General features: G+C 43.1%; 1 long non-coding RNA gene across 6 annotated transcripts; it reads right to left on the bottom strand.

Annotated features, from left to right (window-relative positions):
• Positions 1-356: 356 nt before the first annotated feature.
• Positions 357-14,654, bottom strand: LOC118562691. Of its 6 annotated transcripts, none has more exons than XR_004930755.1 (3): positions 14,449-14,654; positions 5,070-10,178; positions 357-2,027 (listed from the first exon to the last, which is right to left on the bottom strand). It is a non-coding gene; the product is annotated as an uncharacterized LOC118562691 (long non-coding RNA). The 6 variants fall into 6 exon arrangements; XR_004930756.1 differs by lacking the exon at positions 14,449-14,654 and adding an exon at positions 10,346-11,726; XR_004930757.1 differs by lacking the exon at positions 14,449-14,654 and adding an exon at positions 10,355-11,726.
• Positions 14,655-18,679: the final 4,025 nt, after the last annotated feature.

Raw genomic sequence — 18,679 nt, 5'->3', positions numbered from 1 at the left:
ACCCGACTGCGTTTGGAAAACGACTTGATCTCGGAGGAATTTCTGATATTTTCATTTGCTGAAACAAAAGCAGCTTGGTTGGAAATAGAGCCAGTTACAAATCAAATAAATTTAAAGAAAGCAATCAGCTACTCATTAAATTTAGCTTCATTAATACGTTCATGCGTGAAAAAAAAAACACATTTGTCTTTCACCATTTACCTGTTCCCTGCAGCATACGCCGAGCTCAGAGATGAGCAGACCTCACGGCGAACACGCAGCTGCTGAAAACGCCCAACCTTTTTATTTCTCTCCAAACAGTCCGCCTGCTAATAACATGCAGGGCAAATACACACAAACAACCCCAACACAGTTTCTGCAGTTTTCAATGTAAACCTTTATTACTATTCTTACACAGATTTGCATACAAAGGCACGTGTGGTGAGCACTCATTCACAGGTTGCATAATACAATCGTCGCTCCTTACATAAAACAATAGGCTAATAAGCAGACAAAGCTAAACAGATAAATTTCATCTGCATTTAAAGAAAAAAAAATGAGGACATTTTGTGACACTGATTTAATTATTTCACACCAGAAATCACGGTTTCATGCCTCTCAACTGATATCAGAAGAGAGACTTTTTCTGCAAAAGATTAAAAACATAATTTCAAGCTTATCCAGGCAGATAAGTAATTGTCTCGAGCGCTGGGATGTGCCTGATTATCAAAAGAATACGTTTTCGAAATTAGGCCAAGATAGTCTCCCTTGAATCAAATGCAAGAGCAAAAGAGAAGTGCATAGATTGTTTAAAGTAATACTTTAAAAGATTTGCATAGATTATCAATCATAATAAAAAAAAATCCACTTCCCAAAAAATTAATCTAAAATGAATTAAGCCGTGATAGTACTTGTCTTATTGCACTGGGATGTGTGTGTGTGTGTGTGTGTGTGTGTGTGTGTGTGTGTGTGTGTGTGTGTGTGTGTGTGTGTGTGTGTGTGTGTGTGTGAACAGGAAATTAAGGCAGTGTTTGAAGCCAATGTATTTGTCATGTCTTACCCCAAGATGTATCATTACACCAGAGCAGGTAAGTGTTATGAGGCAAACTAATGTGTCTCAGAGGAAACATACATGTAGCAGCAATGTTTCACTTCCCGCTGATCAAACGCGCTACTGCCTTCAGCAATATTATATATTTGAGTCCATATTTATTCACACTCAGATTCTTTTTTTCCAGGCTAAAAAATATAATTAGGAATCAATTAACACAGATACCCTTCCTCTAGTTTTTATACATTAAGAATAGGAACCTTGCGGACAAAGCGACATTTGCCCGCAATGATGTAAATAGGGATGTCTGTAAATTGTTAGCCCATAAAGAAAAACCCTAAATGTATATAAAAGAGGCTCTGCCCAAAAAATAAAATGAAAAAACAGACAGAACAGTTGCATAGAGTGTAAAGACGACAGCTCTCTCCTTCGCCGCTGTGTCAGCCGACACACGGAGCTGTCCAATCGCAGTGCAGTATTATTCACTGCTGTCGTGGGTCTCACATTCACGTGTCTTTTGAATCCTAGCAACTAAAACAAAACACAGAACTAAACATAAACCAGGGCTAAAACTAAAATTAAAAGTTAAAAACAACTCAGATTAGGGAGAGCCTATATATTAGTTAAAAGACATACTGCTTTTGTCTGTGCAAGATTATTTACAGGCATATACAAGAAAAGAATAATAAAAATGTATCACAGAATAAAAAAAAAAATAGAATTAGAGTGCTGAGCGTCATCTTTCTCTGCACAAAGGCGTTTACAGCCACAGTTCACAGTGATATTTTGGGAGCTAAATCACCAAAAGGTCTTCACAAAAAGTCCAGGTGGGTCACGATGTTCCACAGACATGGAAGCAGTTCCCGTTAAGTTGCGTGGAGACAGCAGCATCCTTATTTACAGGAGCTGAATGGCAGTAAGCCGTGGAAGAGGAGTCCCGCCGTCTCCCCATTGTGTCTTCTCTCCCTTCTGTAGCTCCCTGGCCACCAGCGTTTATCTGCGAAAAGGACAAATGGCATCAAGATGCAGCTTTGATTCATACGAGTGCTTCAAAGCATACTACGAGGACAATCCTGTGAATGTCACAACAATTATTTGAGACAATGGAAGGTAAATTCCAATAAATTCCAATTTAGGAGAATCAAAGGAGGGCTTGCCTTCTCTTTAAACATGAAAAAAGAAAGATCACTGATGTAGGGTTTTTCGTCGTGTGACCTGAATCTGGCTGAGGTATAAAAAGAACAGCTGAGGGGATTGAGGCTGAGTTGAAAGGCCTTAGCAGGAGCCTGGTACGCTGCAAGCTGCTAATACAAAGAGGAAGCATGTGATAAACCATAAGCTAGGCTGTCTTGGACTTCAGAAAGCTATGAAGCCCGCAATTTTTTTTCTTTTTTGGTTCATTTTGATGCAGCTCAGACAAGCAACTTAAAATATTACAGAGGGCAAGCCGGTTCAGAAGAAAGGAACTAACATAGTTGTTCAGCTTATCTGCAGAGATCAACAATCATAGCGCTAATCGACATCACCTGAGCAGTTAGCATGCGTCACGTTAGCCTTGGCATGTCATACTGCGGCTCTGCTCTGAGCACGGCCATGATTGAAAGGGAGCTGAGGTGGGGAAGTGTGGCTGGCGGTGGAGACCGCGGGAATAAAAGGCAGTTTTGGGTATTGGTGTCGCTTTGAGTTATTGGCATCATAGCCTTGCTTTGTTCGGAGGACTACAGTGGATAAGCTTGTTAATGGTAAATTTAAAGCCTCAGCATGGGGCCTAATAAAATCAAGGGGATAGAGAGGATGACGAGAATGATTGTCATTGCCATTTTGCGTGTGTGTTCAGGAGTGATTGAGCGAGGTGGATGGGGAGCGGGGTGCAGTCAGAGAAAAAGAGGAGAAAAGTGGAAGGCGCGGGTAATTAAGAGTCTAAAAGAGTGTGAGAGAGGCGCACACCCTTCAAAGCAAACTTTGCGCCTAGATTCCCCACTTTTTGTCTATGCACCCCCCCCCATCCCTCTTCACTCTCGCTTGCTCTTTACTTGTCTGTCCTCACTGAATGAATAGCTATCACAGTGCCATGGTGTCCCATCTAGCAACAACCCCCCTGCATCCTCTTGCCTTTCTCTGCGGTCCCCCCTCCAGCATGACTCTGAATAGGGAGCCGAATTGAGCAAACAGTCGGGCTGTCAGCTCAATAGGAGGTCTGGCCATGAACTTGAAGTCCTTCCCAGGCCCCCAGCCTCACATTAGGATGGAAGGGGTGGTCATGTTTGAGGAGACAAGAGGAAGGAGAGGATGGTGGTAATGGGAAGGGGGGCAGGGGGGTACGGCCAGACTTTTCGGGGGCCCCTGTGTGCCAGTGTTGGGGAGACCCCTGACATCGAGTTTCCCAACGATGGTGCTCTTGCTGGAGCAATGGGGGTTGGGTGCCCCAGCTGCCTGCAAACCCTCCCCTCCTTCTATAGCACTCAGTCTGGGCAGGAGGGGTTGACGGTGGGGTTGATGCAGACAGAACACTGTCTGCACCCTGCCAAAGCTCTTCTAGACCCTCTCTCTCTCACACACACGCACACACACACACACACAAACCGAGACCCAGACACAAGCTGCTGGCTGTGCCCACCCCCTCTCCTCAATCAACCCACGGGCCTCCCAGGCTTCTCATCATCTCATTAGCCAACGCCAGCCACTCCACTGTCTACTGTTTGCATTGTTTTGGGCTCTGCATAATTTACACAGTAAATTGAGAACTGCCCCTGCCCCTTTTGCTCAATCTACCACCTGTTTATAGAGGCAGTGATTAGTGCACTCAGTTTGACACAGTTACCACAGAACTTATCAGCAAAGCCAAGCAACGCTTCAAGAAGCTGTCTCGTCAAAATATTCAAATGCAAAAAGCTTGCCTTGACCTAATTTGGGAACTGTCGTCGCCTAATATTTAGTTTGTTAATATTTAAAAACTTGGGGGAAACAAGTTAGCAAAATGTGCAGGTAAAAGTTTTTTTCTTTCAAACTTCAGCTAATTGCTTTGTATCCTTTTTGTGAGAAGATGCTTTCCTGTCTTTTCTTCTTCGGCTTGATGTTGTGCAGTTCTTACTGTTAGCTCAATTAGGCCACCCTACTGTAAGGTTAGCATCAGTGTTCTCTCGCTGACCTCCACCTTACAGATACAAACAAAGCAGGGTTTCTCTGCCACCAGGACAATGGGCAACATTGTTAAATAGCTACCTTGCTCAACAGAGCCCAGCTAATGCTAATTGGTGTTTTGGTTTAAGCGGTTTTCAAAGTTGCGAGCTGCCTTGCCGATATAAGTCCACACATGCAGAACAATACGCAACTTGTCTGAGCACTGACTGGTTACTTGCTTGGAGAGAGTTTTTTCAGGATTCAGCTCTGCCAAACCAGATTTCAGTTCTTACCCATCTAATCTTTGTTTTGTCCCTATCATTTTCTAACCTCGTGTAAGTTTTGTTTCACATACAGTCAAGTCTGTCCCCATCCTGATTTATTCTGATCTCATTTAAGGAGTTGAAGAATTACCCCAAAGGTTAAAAGTTACAACACAAAAAAAATAAAATAAAATAAATCAATATTGCCGACTGAGGTCTGCAATCAAGATATATTTCACAAACCCTAACCTGCTCCACTCTATGGAGTCTATATTCTGGGCTTATGTTGCATCTCCAAAATGGCAGCTGGTTGGTGTGTACAGGTGAGGATGGCATGACAATTCCCAAATGGGAAAGACAATCTGCCTCTTCAAGGACCGAAGCCTAGAGCCTCCACTGTGATATGGCACACATACAAAACACGCTCCACCCACATCAACCCCCCCAACCCCCCCGCCCCCCCACACACACACACACTCAAATCAGTGATTCACGACAATCGTTAACGAACAAATCGCTGAGAATTAAAACAGACACTGTATCCTGGTGGCAAATGGGACCGAGGGTGCCGCGCGATGGAGGAGGATTGAACGAGAGTGCGGGTGATGACTGGAAGAAAAAGCACAAACGCGGGCACAGTGGGCTTGGTTTGTTACCTGCAGTGACTGGTCTTCCCACTTCCATTTTATGCCAGCGTTGCTCTAAAATGGTGGCGTGGACTGCATTTCTCTGTAGAAGAAAAAGGGGCAGTCTGCTGAGGATGGAGTGGAGGAGAAAGAGAAGAGGAGGAGGTGGGAAGAGGCGATGCAGAAGAGGGCGATGAGAGAGGGAGGGCACAATCAACAGCAACCCCTCCTCCTCTACTGTTTTCAGTCTTCTGCCATCTTTTCTCTATGTGGTAAGGTACCCTGCAAAGAGAACAGGGACACAGGGTGTTACAGGTAAATGTTAACAATGTAGTTAAGCCATCAAAACAATTATGGACAGTTTTAGAGAAGCATAAGAACCAAGTTGCACACACACACACGAACGCATGTACACACACACACACACCTTTTCATGTCTGTTCTCATGGTACAGTCTGCCCCTGAGCATGCAAATGACTTTCATTATGCAAATGCATGCAAATCAGATCCAACCATCTGAGAATCAAGGGTGGGAAAGGGGGGGGAAAAAAACTCGACACAGAGACTGAATGAAAGAATGAAAGAGAAAAAAGGACAAGAGAGAAATCCGTTTGAGTGGCAGGAGGCTGTGCGATAGGTAAACGCTGGGTGGAAAACAACAGTCGCCGACCACATTTAGCCTCTTGTAATTTGTCTATTTTACATTGCTTATTTTACTTTTACTCTAGCATCATGATTATGAAGGAAGGAAGTCTTTGCCAACATAAACACCATGTAAACTAAAGTCAAGGGCATAGACGACAATCTAAATCATTGTCACCTCAAACTAAAAACTATTTTAGTCAAGAACATGTGGTATTATTTCTAAACATTTACCATCTGTAGAATTATGACCAGTTCTTCAGTCCTGCTAATAGACTCCAGTTAAGCTTACATGGATTTTATGCCGATCCAGTAAATAAAGGCTGGGGTTCTACTAGCCTTCTAAGCTAACTCAAAGATTGCACTCGGTATGAATAGTCTGGCGGAGGCTTTTCTCATAATAAGATGCTCTGCGTCTATGTCCACATGGTGCAAAAATAATAAGCATGAGCAGCTTAAAGCAAGCCATTAGCTACCGAAGCATTATTAGCACCACCACAAAGCAGCGTGTGTGGCTACCAGATGAAAGGGTTTCATTTTTAATTGTTTTGAATCAGCATCTGTCTTTGCCACAGTCTTCTATAACCCACACCTGCACATGCAAGCTTGAGAATCTAAAACCCCGCTGGCACAATTAAGTCAGCTTTCTAAGTTCAACATTCGTACGCAGGTGGAGGCTATACCTCACAGGTTTAGCTGCAAAGTTCATGAACCCTTTTTTTTTTCAAGGTAATCAACAAAGAAAGCTGACTAATCAGCGAAGGGAGCACACGTTTTTCTAATTCTCTAAGCCCGGCAGAAAGGCTCTTCCATTAGCCAGCGGAGGAGGGAGCGAGCTTTTGTCTCTGGGTGTCAGAGGAGGAAGGCTACATCTGAAACTAGAATAAGGTGGTGAAGCCAGGGGTGACTTGGAGTGTGAGAGAGTTGAGGTGGGTAATCTGGGAGGGAAAGGACTACAGGGGTGGGGTACTGCTGAATGATGGCAAACCTCTCCTAATTGGCACTTGACATTTTTTTGCCATTGGCACTGGAGTGGGCCAGCTTTCAAGCCCTCTCTGGGTCCTTGTTGGAAAAGTGCCTTATGCAAATACGCCGAATAGGCTCTATTGTGAAACCGCTGATATTAACAGCTCGCACAACAATGAAATTGTGTGCTTACTCTGGACATGTAGGTGTGTGAGAGAGCACGAGACAATGGTAACCAGAGCAGCTTCAGTCTGAACAGACCCTCTATCGGATGCTTCGCCAAGTCATTTCAGCAGAATGGGCTTTACAGAGGACTGAAGCTCTCAGTAAAAGCTTTATTAATGACTGAAACAAACAAACGCGCCCACTGTTTTCCTCCGGCTCTGGAAGTGTCTCGTATTTGTAGGGCTGCTGAATGGCTTGATTTATTTTCATTGAATGTACTGAAAGTGTTGACAGTAAAGGCTTCGCTCAGTCTCTTAAAGATGGACCATTTCCTAAAACGTTGAAATAGTAGTTGCGCCCGTGCAACGCCATCCTCTCATAGGTTTTCTTTCTCTTTGCGATTCACATGAGATATACAGAAAAGCTGAGTTAGATAAGGAAGCACAGCAAATGACTCTGTACACAGCTATAAATAATGCACATGGCGTTATAAGTTCTTGCTTAAGAAGTTTCCGATTATTACCGGCTTTTGAAAAGAGTGAAAAAATGTCTCTTTATCTATGTCCCATCGGGGAGGCCAACAGAGCATTGGGTCAGACAACAGCAGCCACCCTCCGTGTGGTCCGAGCTCAGTGAAAGTACACCTGTTACTGCCAAGTTGCCAAACTTAATCTCCTTTGTCTGGTGAGGCCCATTGACTTTGCAACTGCCTAAGATACATTCAATTCTCTGTGAGCATGCAGGGGTGGAGGGACTGCCAATGTCGGAGAAAACAACAAGGTCTGGCTTTGCCCTCTGGCCCAACAGTGAAGCCATTTTCCAAGCCCTGTTGGTGTGTTCCATCAAGAGAAAGGCAGGCAGAGAAAAGGGGGCAAGAATCACTGGGTTGTATTCAGAAAACTGTCTGGCTGCTCGGACCCGGCGGGCCTGAAAGGGAGGAAAAGGGGCGCATTGTCCCTTGGTGACAAGTGGACTAGCTCTATTGACTGTAAAGTCTAGTGGCGTGGGGGTGAGCGGGTCCCGATCACAATGGCTGTTTTTCTATTTGACACTTCGAGTCTAAATCTGCTTGCCTAGTGCATGAAAGCTAAGACAAACCCATCACCCTCCTTCCTCTTTTTCCGCTCCCTGCCTTTTTTTTCTCTCTCTCCATCATTTCTCTATGCTCCTTCTTTCTATTTCAGACAATGCCGAGGGACGCAGAAAAAAGAGAGCAAAGGCCCTAAGGTGGTTTTTCAGGAAATCTCCCCTTTTCGTGCCATTTTCAAGGAAGCAGAAGCTAAGACAGCCTCTTCTCTGTGGTCCCAGTGTGAAGTGTTAGTGATATAACTGTGCCACACACAAAGCCAAGAACAAAGCTTTTGCACCATGACATGTGTCTCCCAGGGCACTGCTTAGAGTATAACCACAATCTGCCCAAGAGTTTAGTCTCCATTAAGCCAAACAGTGCAACTGACACAAAAAGAGCAGCAAAGGAAAAAAACTCTGTGATGATTAAGAGTAAGCGGGGCTTGCACCTGGCATGTCATCAAATTATGATGCAAAGTTCACCAGTTTGGAGTCAAATACAAGCTTAATCTTTAGAACAAAGCCACCCAGTTCTCGAAAGTCTACTAAAAACATTTAAAAAATGTGGCTTCAGAATTACAACAATGAAAAAAACAAAACTAAGGTACAACATTGATGTCCAACAATGTTGTATGTCTGGCTGTCACTTTCTTTCAAGAACCTCGTTCTTCTACTTAAGCAGCCAACAGAGAGCTCAGATGTCACACTCAGCACCTGCAATGCAGCAGGACGGCAAACATAACTCTGGAGCTTAAGTTGATTGACGTTAGGAGGCAAGGCTTGCCTATAAGCTTTCAGGTATTTCCCTTCAGCCCTACACAACTGTTTAGTATTTGTACCATGCCGAGATGAGTATCTCCAAACCCAAGGGGATCTTTCAGCTGAACCCTGTTGCAATGGCAAACCAGCAAGTTAAATAAAATTTGGGTTCACTTAGAAAGACCGGGGAAATGGTTCTTTAAAGCCCTTTTCACCAGGGATGACCCTTTGGCTTTGATGGGCAGAGCAGAAATTACACCTTCAATCAGCCATCAGAAGCCTTGAGGTTGAAGATCTAATTGACCAATTACTCCTCGCCACAAGCTCCGGCCAAGAACCTTCAGGCTGAGATTGTTCTCCTTCACTCACTCGTGGATTTCGTCACTGGGGGTTCTTTCTGCTTGATTGCCCCTGGACCACTCCCCGTGTGAGTTTTTCGCGCACACACATCAGCACCCTATCAAGCTTTTCCACATGGTAGCGCCTCATGGAACAGAGGCCCATTCAAAACCGAGCCAACTGTCACGTCGAATCAAACAACAGTCAGGACCCTAAATCAAACATCCTTTCAAGCAAAACTGTGAAAGGGGAAGGTGAAAAGGAGAAAGAAATCAACAACGGATAACTTAACAAAACGGGCCTCAAACAAATTCTTGTCTTTTCGCTTAGGTACCAGCGGGACATTGGGATGCCAGATTACCTCGGAGGGAGCATTCTTAAGTCACACAATCACGTCCATGTTGGAGCATATGTATAATTCATAGCACCATATGCAGCTCCAATGACATTAAAGGGCCACACATTTTCCACATTGCATGGCCACTTTATGCCAACGATGAAAACAGCAAAGCTAAAAATGCATGGGGCCGAATGAGCAGACTGTTTACCAAGCTAACTAATAAACCCGATGACCCAGTGCAGAGTTTTTAAAAGACTTGTTTGGCGTCCGCTGGCTTTGGTAAATCTTTGAGGGTCTTTTTTTCTTCTAGCCATGTGATACCAAGGCTAAGCCCCTGCATACAGCCCCGCACACAAGGATCATGGGGCTTATTAGATTAAAAGTGATTCTGTTGCACCAACCTTACTTGTATGGATCACTGCCACTAGCTGCAGAGAAATGTACAAAATATATGCTGCAACAAATAACTTATTTCCATTTACTAAATCGACTTTAATTCATCTGTGGACAAAATTGTGTATTTGCTTTACATTTGATATAAAATAAATGGGAAAAATCAGTGGTTCTTACCTTTATTTGATGAATGATCCAACGTCCTTTAAAAAAAAAAAAAAACGGTCCATTGTTTTTCTCAAGTTATGCTTCTTCTTGTATATTTTTTATTTATTTTTGCTGAAAGGAGTCACTTTGGGTCTTGATGCCTTTCCAGGAGTGTAATGGGATTCTTGTTACTTTCGGTTATCTAGCTTTATGAAGAATGTACATCACTCATACAGCTAGATAACCAAAGATAACAATCAACCCCTAAGGCTACCCATCCTCTTAAACCCCCGGCCAAGAAACATGGGCCAATTTCTGACCTAAAGACAGACAGGAAGATTGTTAACAAATAAAAATCACATCAAATATATCTATATATTGCATTATTTCTACAATAACAAACTGACTTAGAATAAAGTAAAACAAATCTGTCCCAGGTATCATGTTCTAAGTAATAAGAGTCAAACAACTGTGAACTCCACATTACAAAAATCACCGTCTTCTGGCTTGGGGTCTTCTAATTATCCTTCAGCTCTCAGCGTCCTTTAAATGTTCTGACCTCTCATTTTATGAGAGTTCTCTCCATCCCGCCTAAACCCATCGCGACCAATTGGAGACCTCCCTTTGTCCACTAAACCCGTTTGATTGGCTTGGGGCATATCAAAAAAGGCTTGACGTCAAACAATCAGCAAGATGCTCCAATTCAAAAACAGTTGCACCAGTTGTCGAACCCGTTCATTCTGGCAGTGGCTCCAGTCTTCCTTTCATCAGTCTGGCGTCCAACCCCACAGTCGGTCTACAATGCCCACTGAGTGGCTCTATGGGAGGGTGATGGCTTCAAACGCCGCCCCCCGCAATGACCGAAATGCATTTTTAAATTAAAAGAAGATCCTGGCTGTTTGACTACAAAAGCCACTGGTTAGTCCTCATTTACATTATCTGATGCCACACCAGTTAGCCAACGCTCAAGGGTGGTGCCTACGGGAGGACATTAAGGTGCACGGGCACCAGCATAACAATGCGTGTTTTACGTAGAATGAAGAAACGTGCACTTTGCTTTGTATTCAGCATGCAAATATGGAGACAAACTGGTGCAAAAAAAAAAAAAAGAAGCAAAAGCTAAACAGACATATACACACAAAAAAAGCATCCTCACTTAGACAAAGATGCAAAGCACACGGGCACGCATTCGTTTTCACACATGCCGTGATGGCACGAGGCTCCATCTAATTAAAGCTGCTCTGTGAGCCCAGATCTCTGTTGTTGCAGGCTCCTCCCCACAAAACGCCACCTCCAACTAAAGCTCTTTGACTAGGAGCGGAGGAAGAGACGGACACACAGAGGAGAGGAGTGTGTGAGGCACCGATTATCCTCCCCAACAATTAAACAAACCTGAAGATCTCTAACCCAGCTGTCAATAAACAGGAGAAATCCAGGTGCCTGCATGTCCATTCGTAAACGGTCCATCTTCCTGGTGTTTTTCTCTCCCCAGGTTACATTAAACAACAGCCTCTGTTGTTTGAATGCATGCACGGCCTTTTTAAAAATGCATTCTTGTGCCGTTTGTTGTGAGAAATTTTGGTTTGAGTCGGTTTTATTTCCATGTACAGCGACGGCCACAGCAATTCCTTTATACGTGTAAAATGTCTCAAATCACTGGATGCTGCTTGATTGACAGAGAGAGCGAGAGAGAGAAAGAAAGAGAGAGAGAGAGAGAGAGAGAGTATGCTCACATGTTTAGCACATAATTACAGGCAGTATTAGAGTGCACACACTTTAGCTCAGCACAAATACAGTAAATGCAGTCAAACTCCACACGAACACACACAGTAACGCACAAATCCTCCCAACACACACACACACATACACACACACACACACACACACACACACACACACACACACACACACACACACTGCAAAAAGAGTCACTAATTGTGTCAGAAATTTGAAAAAAGCCCAATTAAAATGAATAAATGTTATACTATTCATACGTGATATTGCCCATTATTTAAAGCTTCTACATAACAGGTATCACAAGAATTTTAACATCAGGATTATTATATCTTAATTACTGATTGATAATTTGTCTTTTTATTTAGTATCTTTTGTTTTATTATATAAAAACATGAGTAAAGGATATGCAAAAATTAAACAGATTTTTAAATTTATCCTGAGAGTTATGAATAAATTATTTTTAGTTATGTGCTTTGACAAACTCAAAAAACTGTATGTGTATTAATACAAATGTGTACGCCAAACTAAACGTACGTCCTTTTTATCTCTTAGATATTTAAGGGTTTGTTCATCATAATTTTTTAAACAGAAAATGTACTTTTCTATAGAAATTGGTGGACTGTAGTTTGTTCATTAAGAGGTATTGTGATGCAACCCTCAGAAATTACTGTTAAATTATGAAATTATTGATTTGCTAAATGACTCTTTAAAGCAGTAGTGGAGGCAGGGCTTGCTGCTTTCTATCGTTTAAACAAACCTCATCAGGCAGTGCCATTGGCCTGGGCACGTATGACGTCAGCAAATTCTGCACCTCTTATTGGGAAAAAATGCAAATAGGCTATACGAAAGTGGAGAGCTGATTAGCGGGAAATGAGTTCCTATTATGAAGCCTCACTGGTTATCCTCTGGTTAAAGCGACGTGATTTATTCTGAATTAATTCAAAGTTAAATTCTCAGAGAGTACGCTGCAATTACAATGGAGTCATTACGCTCACAATAAATAATTTTATGCACCTTATGAATCCATATTTAAATGCAAATAGAAAAAAAAATTAGACCAAGAATAGATGCTGAGATAAGAAGAATATTTTGACACACACTTTTGATTTTTGCGTGCACTGTAGAAGCATGTGACAGTGTGTGTGTGTGTGTGTGTGTGTGTGTGTGTGTGTGTCTATCTTAAGGAAAGGTGTCTAACTTAATATCTAGAAAATATGGGTAATTATAAAAAATTTGCATTTTTTTTGCATTATCAAGCAACATTATTTATTTTAATACAACAGCACGTTTTGACCCTGAAAACCTATTTAGCTGCAAAACTGACTTGCTATATTTTAACTGCAGCATTAATATCCAAAACTGTACACGTCATAGCTGTTGTTTTCCCCTTTTTACTGTTGGGTATTAAAGCAGACCTCTGAGAGCATACCTGGTATAAGGGGCGTGTGGGTGATGAAGGCAAAATGATCTGAAAACCTCAAATATGACACTAGTGATGCTGCAGAGTGGCCTTTGGTTAAAAAGCTGCGACCATTTAGTTTTGAAAGGAACTAAATAGTTTGTATTGCAGTCATATTAAGGACGGTCGGTGTAAAGCTCAAAGCTGGGCCTTAAAAAGCTCTTCAGCTGCTCGTTTATGAGCACAGCTCATTAATGCTGCTTCGTGGGTTTTCACTATAATACAATGCACAGTGGGTGGTGCAGCATCAGCTCCCTAACCTGCGCGGCGCACATTGGTTTATTATTTTCTCTGTGTGCGAAGGAAAAGAATAAATATGTTTTGCAGCGCAAGTAATGCTCCTATAAATTTGATTTTTTTTTTAAAGTAAACAAGGAATTTGATTTAGTGTGTTCACTAAACATCGTGTTCGGTGTCCGGGTTTACACCCCTTCTGTCATCTACATTTATATTATCAGGTTTAGCACGCAACACGTTTTATCCTTCTTCTTAGTGTTATTATTGGTTTTCAGGTTAGAGACCTGGGGCGCACACGTGTCCTCGGCACAGGCCTGTCCTCGGAACACACGTGTCCTCTGGATATGTGGCCTTGGGAGTTCTGTACCCACCAACTATGGACGTGAACGCCGCCACTTTGTCTTATTACGCATGCACTGCAGGTCTGTCTGCTGATAAATCCTCACATCTGTGCCACATGGGCGCGCAGTGTCGCGCTGGGCTCCGTGTGAAGAGAAAGACACCATATTGTTGACCATTTTGGCCAAGGTTTAGTAGCTCTGGTTCGTCTGTGGGGCTTTAAGGTGCTCGCGAATGCAGCTTTTTGCTTGAGAAGTGACCCCGCTAAGCGCCTGAAGGTGTGCAAAAATAAAATCAAGACTATGCTGGCGTATATAAAGCATTGTTGAAAATAAGGCTGTGAAAAAAAATAGTTTTATTTCAAAGCAGAGAGCAAGGCTATTTCCTTTCCTTATACTGTTCCATATCCTAACCCAGAGGAAGTTTCTATGCGTTTTGCTGAGATATTCATTCAGAGCCTTGTTCTATTTGCAATTTAAGGTGTGAACCAAGCATTTGAATTTTAAGCCTGGACATCATATGGGTAAATGAGCCACGCAACATAATGCCAACTTGCATCATATTAATCATCACCTCTTAAAATGCATCCATCGGAGCATTAACACCGAGCAAACAAACGGACGTGGACACACTGGTGCATTAAAAACCGGCGATCTGCGCTCATGTTCGCCTGAGGTTGCGTCCAGCCTAAAAGGTGCATGCTGCTCCGTCATGAGCGCAGACTGGAGGTGCAAACGCGCTCTCCTCCTCCATCCTAACGGATATCCCGCAGATGCCCCCCCACCTAGAAGGAACCGAGGCTTAGATTTCATACTCACGCCGCTGATCGCGGGTCGCTGCCGGGTCCGCTCCTCTCCCGAACCGAGCAGCGAGCGTCTCGGAGGACGGAGGCGAAGTGATTCGCCGGAGGCTGGACCGCACGGTCTTCATGGCTGCGGCTGCCAGTGACGTCTCTCCGGCTCCATCCATTCAGCTGCTCTCCAACGGGTTTTCCCCCTGTTTTATTATCGTCCCCATTATTTCAGGTGGATCTCGCCCCGAACCCCCCCTCCCACTCCCTGCCCGCGCCGCTCCGCGCAATCGCCATCCCCCAGTTCGTCTGAAGCGTTATGAACTTAAAAGATTCCAGCTCTAAAAACATATAGCGGCTCAGACACAGGACCCTCCCCTTTATGACACCATGCAGGCCTGTTTTTTTTCTTGTCTCCACCCTCTGAAAAAAAAAAAATGAATGCAAGCGTGAATAAGCGCCTCAACTTCTCAGAATCCTTGAGACCAATAATCAATTTAAAGTGGCTTTCTTCATTTGATGCCATGTTTTAGAATAAACCAAGACAATTACCAATTATTAAGATTTCCAGATTGAAATGTGAGGACTAGAAGTTTAATTAATTCCCTAATTTTGCATAAAGCCGCTCAGTTCAGCACCACCCCTGCCGCCTTATTGTGAGCCTATTTGGGACTTTCTCCCAGCCTATCAAGTGTGATTTAGAGCCCCGTTTTGGACCATGTGGGATTATAAAAAAAAGTTTCGTGTAATCTTGTATGGCTACCAGTATTCATTTGACACAAAGCCCCCGGCAGAAGCTGCGGCCTGCGACTTCCTGCGCCTGGATAAGTGCGCACATCCACCGTCCTCATTGTCCGCGTCTTTAATACGTAGGAGTCCAGGAATGTGACCAAGGGGGTGAAGACCGTGCAAATCAGCTTTTACTGTCACCGCCGGGCCCGGGGTCCGCAGACAAGAGCCAAGAAAGGGGGTCTGGGTCACTTGATTATCATAATAATCAGATCGCGGGTATAAAAATCTCCTTTGAATAAATTACTGCTTCAATAGGAGGCGCGACTGCCAAAGAGACAACTTTGTCAGCCCTGGGTTTGTTGTCGGGGGCTCTCTCTCTCTCTCTCTCTCTCTCTCTCTCTCTCTCTCTCCTTCTGCTTTTCTTTCTCTCCAAATTTTGGACGCTTTCCTGGAGATCAAACTCTAAATACGGCTACTGTTTCTGTGCTCCCCTCCTCTCGCCCCTCGCCGATGCCTGGTTACCAAGCCTGCGCAGGCGGGCAGGTTCTGAGCTCCCCTTGGGAAAGCGGGGTAGTGCTGGCTAATGGGCTAAGGAGCGGGCACAATGGGCCGTGCACCATCCAGGCGACCCCTCTCCCCTCCTCGCCCCTCATCCCTGCTCCTCCCGTCATCAACCCTCTCTCTTCTTCCACGGGCTGCATGGGAACCCGGGCACCGAGGTGCACCAGGGGCCGCTCCCCATTGTGGTGGCACATCCCAAGTTCATTAGCACCCATCAGGCCATTCCTGCAGGGCATGGTGGGAACCCCCCCCCCCTCCTCCCCTGCCCTGCACCACCACACCATCACCCTCTCTTCCATGCTGTTAACTCTGCAAACGCCCATGTTCCTGATGCAGCTCTTCTGTGTTACTAGAATAAACATTCTTTGGATTTCATCTGAATTAATCTGTGGGATTAACACCGTTATGCAGCAAAATGAAAAGCTGTCCTAAACCCCCCAAGTTAGAGTCTAGTTCTGAGTTCCAGACTGCTGGCTGCAGACAATTAGGCAAACGATGTCGCAATTTTTTTTAACGTTTTTTGAAGGTCAAAACAATTCAAGGCTTTAAAAATTAAATGATTTGATGCAAACTATTGTTCAATGTGAAGGTGAATGTTTCAGATGCCTTTGACGTGAGAGTTGGCCCAACGCAAAAGTGAACAAAGTGGCTCCATTTGGCCTCCAGGTCAGCAGGAGGCACCCAAGAGCACATAACTTATCAGAATATATATATATATATATATATATATATATATATATGAAAGGCTTACATTTTTAGATGCCTTTGACAAGAACTTTAGGTTTTGCATCAAAGGTTTATGGATAGCGAATTCCAAGAAGTTTTAACTCGTTTTAAATTACGTTTTATTAGCGATATTAAAGAATTGACAAATGTTATCGTTAGACAGATATACAGAGGAAGATAAGGTTTACAGTTACACTTTAATGCTGCTAATTTAATCATGTTTTCTTCTTTTGTTTGTGCTGGAATCCCATTTTATGCACAACTTTAATGTTTTCTATAAGGAAATACCAATCCGTCCCTCTGTATAACCCTGCATTAAAATATTATACTCTGGACACGACTGCCAGACCAAATTAATGAGTCAGAGAAATTGACATAAATCATTTATTAAATAATGTAAACTATAATTGGGCCCCATGGTATTTCAGGTTGTCTCTGTTTGATATTAGGACACAGTAAACATTGGCAGCACTGTATTAAACATACATACTATGCATTGTCATATCAGTATTTCATTTTTCAACCTACCAGACGGCCTTGGTTATCCAAACTAGGCTTTCTTTTGGTCCCTAATGAATTGCTGAGTTGCATTTTTAGCTTAGTCATGCATTGAGTTGCTGAAACTCAGCATCTCAATGCATCACTAGACACAAGTAGCAAATGAATGATTTAAAAGTAGCAAATTCTGTATAGATCCATAACAGGTAAAATTAGAAAGGACAGGTAACCAAAGCAGCTTTTGCACCTGTCATAATTTCTGTGATTTAAAGGTCCAGAAAGTCAGTTATGGAGAATAAACTTGCCTGGTTGAGCTGCTCTCTGTTCTTTTACATCAACAGTTCAGAAGATATTTAGCAGATTGGTTGCAGTAGCAGAGACAACTTCAGGGCGAACGGCTCTGTCTGCAGCAGGTGTGCGAGAATCTGTGACAGCGTTCTGTTATTGTTATGATTTCATAACACACATGTGAATTACTGGCAGCAGAACACGGATGGGTTGGTAAAGATGGACCGGGTGAAATATTTATGCGTCATAGCCTGGAAGCAACAACAACAGCCGCACATGTGAACGAGACAATTATTTCAAGCCCAAAGACGTGTAATATGACAAACCAGGTTTAAATGGGGAAAGGAGTCCTTTCTTGGAGTTAATATCTAATTAATATTAATCAAATTACCTTTATCTAACCAGGAAGTCCCATTGAGATTAATCATGCAGTTGCATAAAATATATTAGACTTTTACATTTCCTTATTTCCTTTCTCTTCATTTTCTACAGGTGTTAGCTCTGCCTATATTTGGAGCTTAGTGTGTGTGTGTGTGTGTGTGTGTGTGTGTGTGTGTGTGTGTGTGTGTGTGTGTGTGTGTGTGTGTGTGTGTGTGTGTGTGTGTGTAAACAGCAGACGGATACGTTTACAGCCCACACACAGGCCACAGCAAGCCTTGAAGCCTGCAGAGCGAGCGAGCTCAGCTGCTGACCGGGATGTAAAGGAAGGAGCATGAATGAGAGCAGAGGGAGAGAAACACATGACGACGGAACGAGGAGGTGGGAATGAAAGGCAGACAAGAAAAAGGCCAAAATCATTCTGATTTAGGAACGCAGCCGTTTGGTGGATGTATTTGTTTTACAGCTTCTTTTTTCCCCTCTGATTAGAACCTGAACTCATGAACGGAGGATCTCCTCATTACCTTTTCCTGCAGTTCAAAGAAAACACAACAACTATATCAATGTATTCTCTAATTTTAAACAACAAGATGTAGATGAAATGCCCTGTTGTGTTGTTTTCTTGCAAGTGATCACACAAGCAATAAAAATCATTCAAGGTTTTACAGTTATTACAGTAAAATGCACCAGATCAATATATTTAGTCATCCTTTTGTTCACTGCTGTGAATAATTACAAACCAGCCGACATCTCAGCCATTCAGCTTCAACACTCCAACAGTCTTTCTCTCCTCCATGTTTCTTAAAGCAATCATCCAAGATTTTAAATTCAGTCTTTTCATCTGCAAACATTCAACCTAGAAAACCTTTTGGTTTCACAATAAAAGCTATTTAGCCTGATCAGGACTGGTTCCCAAGCTGGCTCGCACGCTTCTAATACATCTTTATTGGCTAATGAATTTCATCAAGCAGTAAAATGTTAAAATTATAGCATATATTGCACCATAAAACATCAGAGCTTTCTGCAAGCTTCTGCAGGTGATGCATCGCAACATGAACCAGCTTTGAGTGACATAT

Source organism: Fundulus heteroclitus, chromosome 3, assembly GCF_011125445.2.
Source record: "Fundulus heteroclitus isolate FHET01 chromosome 3, MU-UCD_Fhet_4.1, whole genome shotgun sequence".
NCBI lineage: Eukaryota > Metazoa > Chordata > Actinopteri > Cyprinodontiformes > Fundulidae > Fundulus > Fundulus heteroclitus.
The sequence above is the reverse complement of the archived record's forward strand: the minus strand, read 5'-3'. Positions and strand labels throughout refer to the sequence as shown.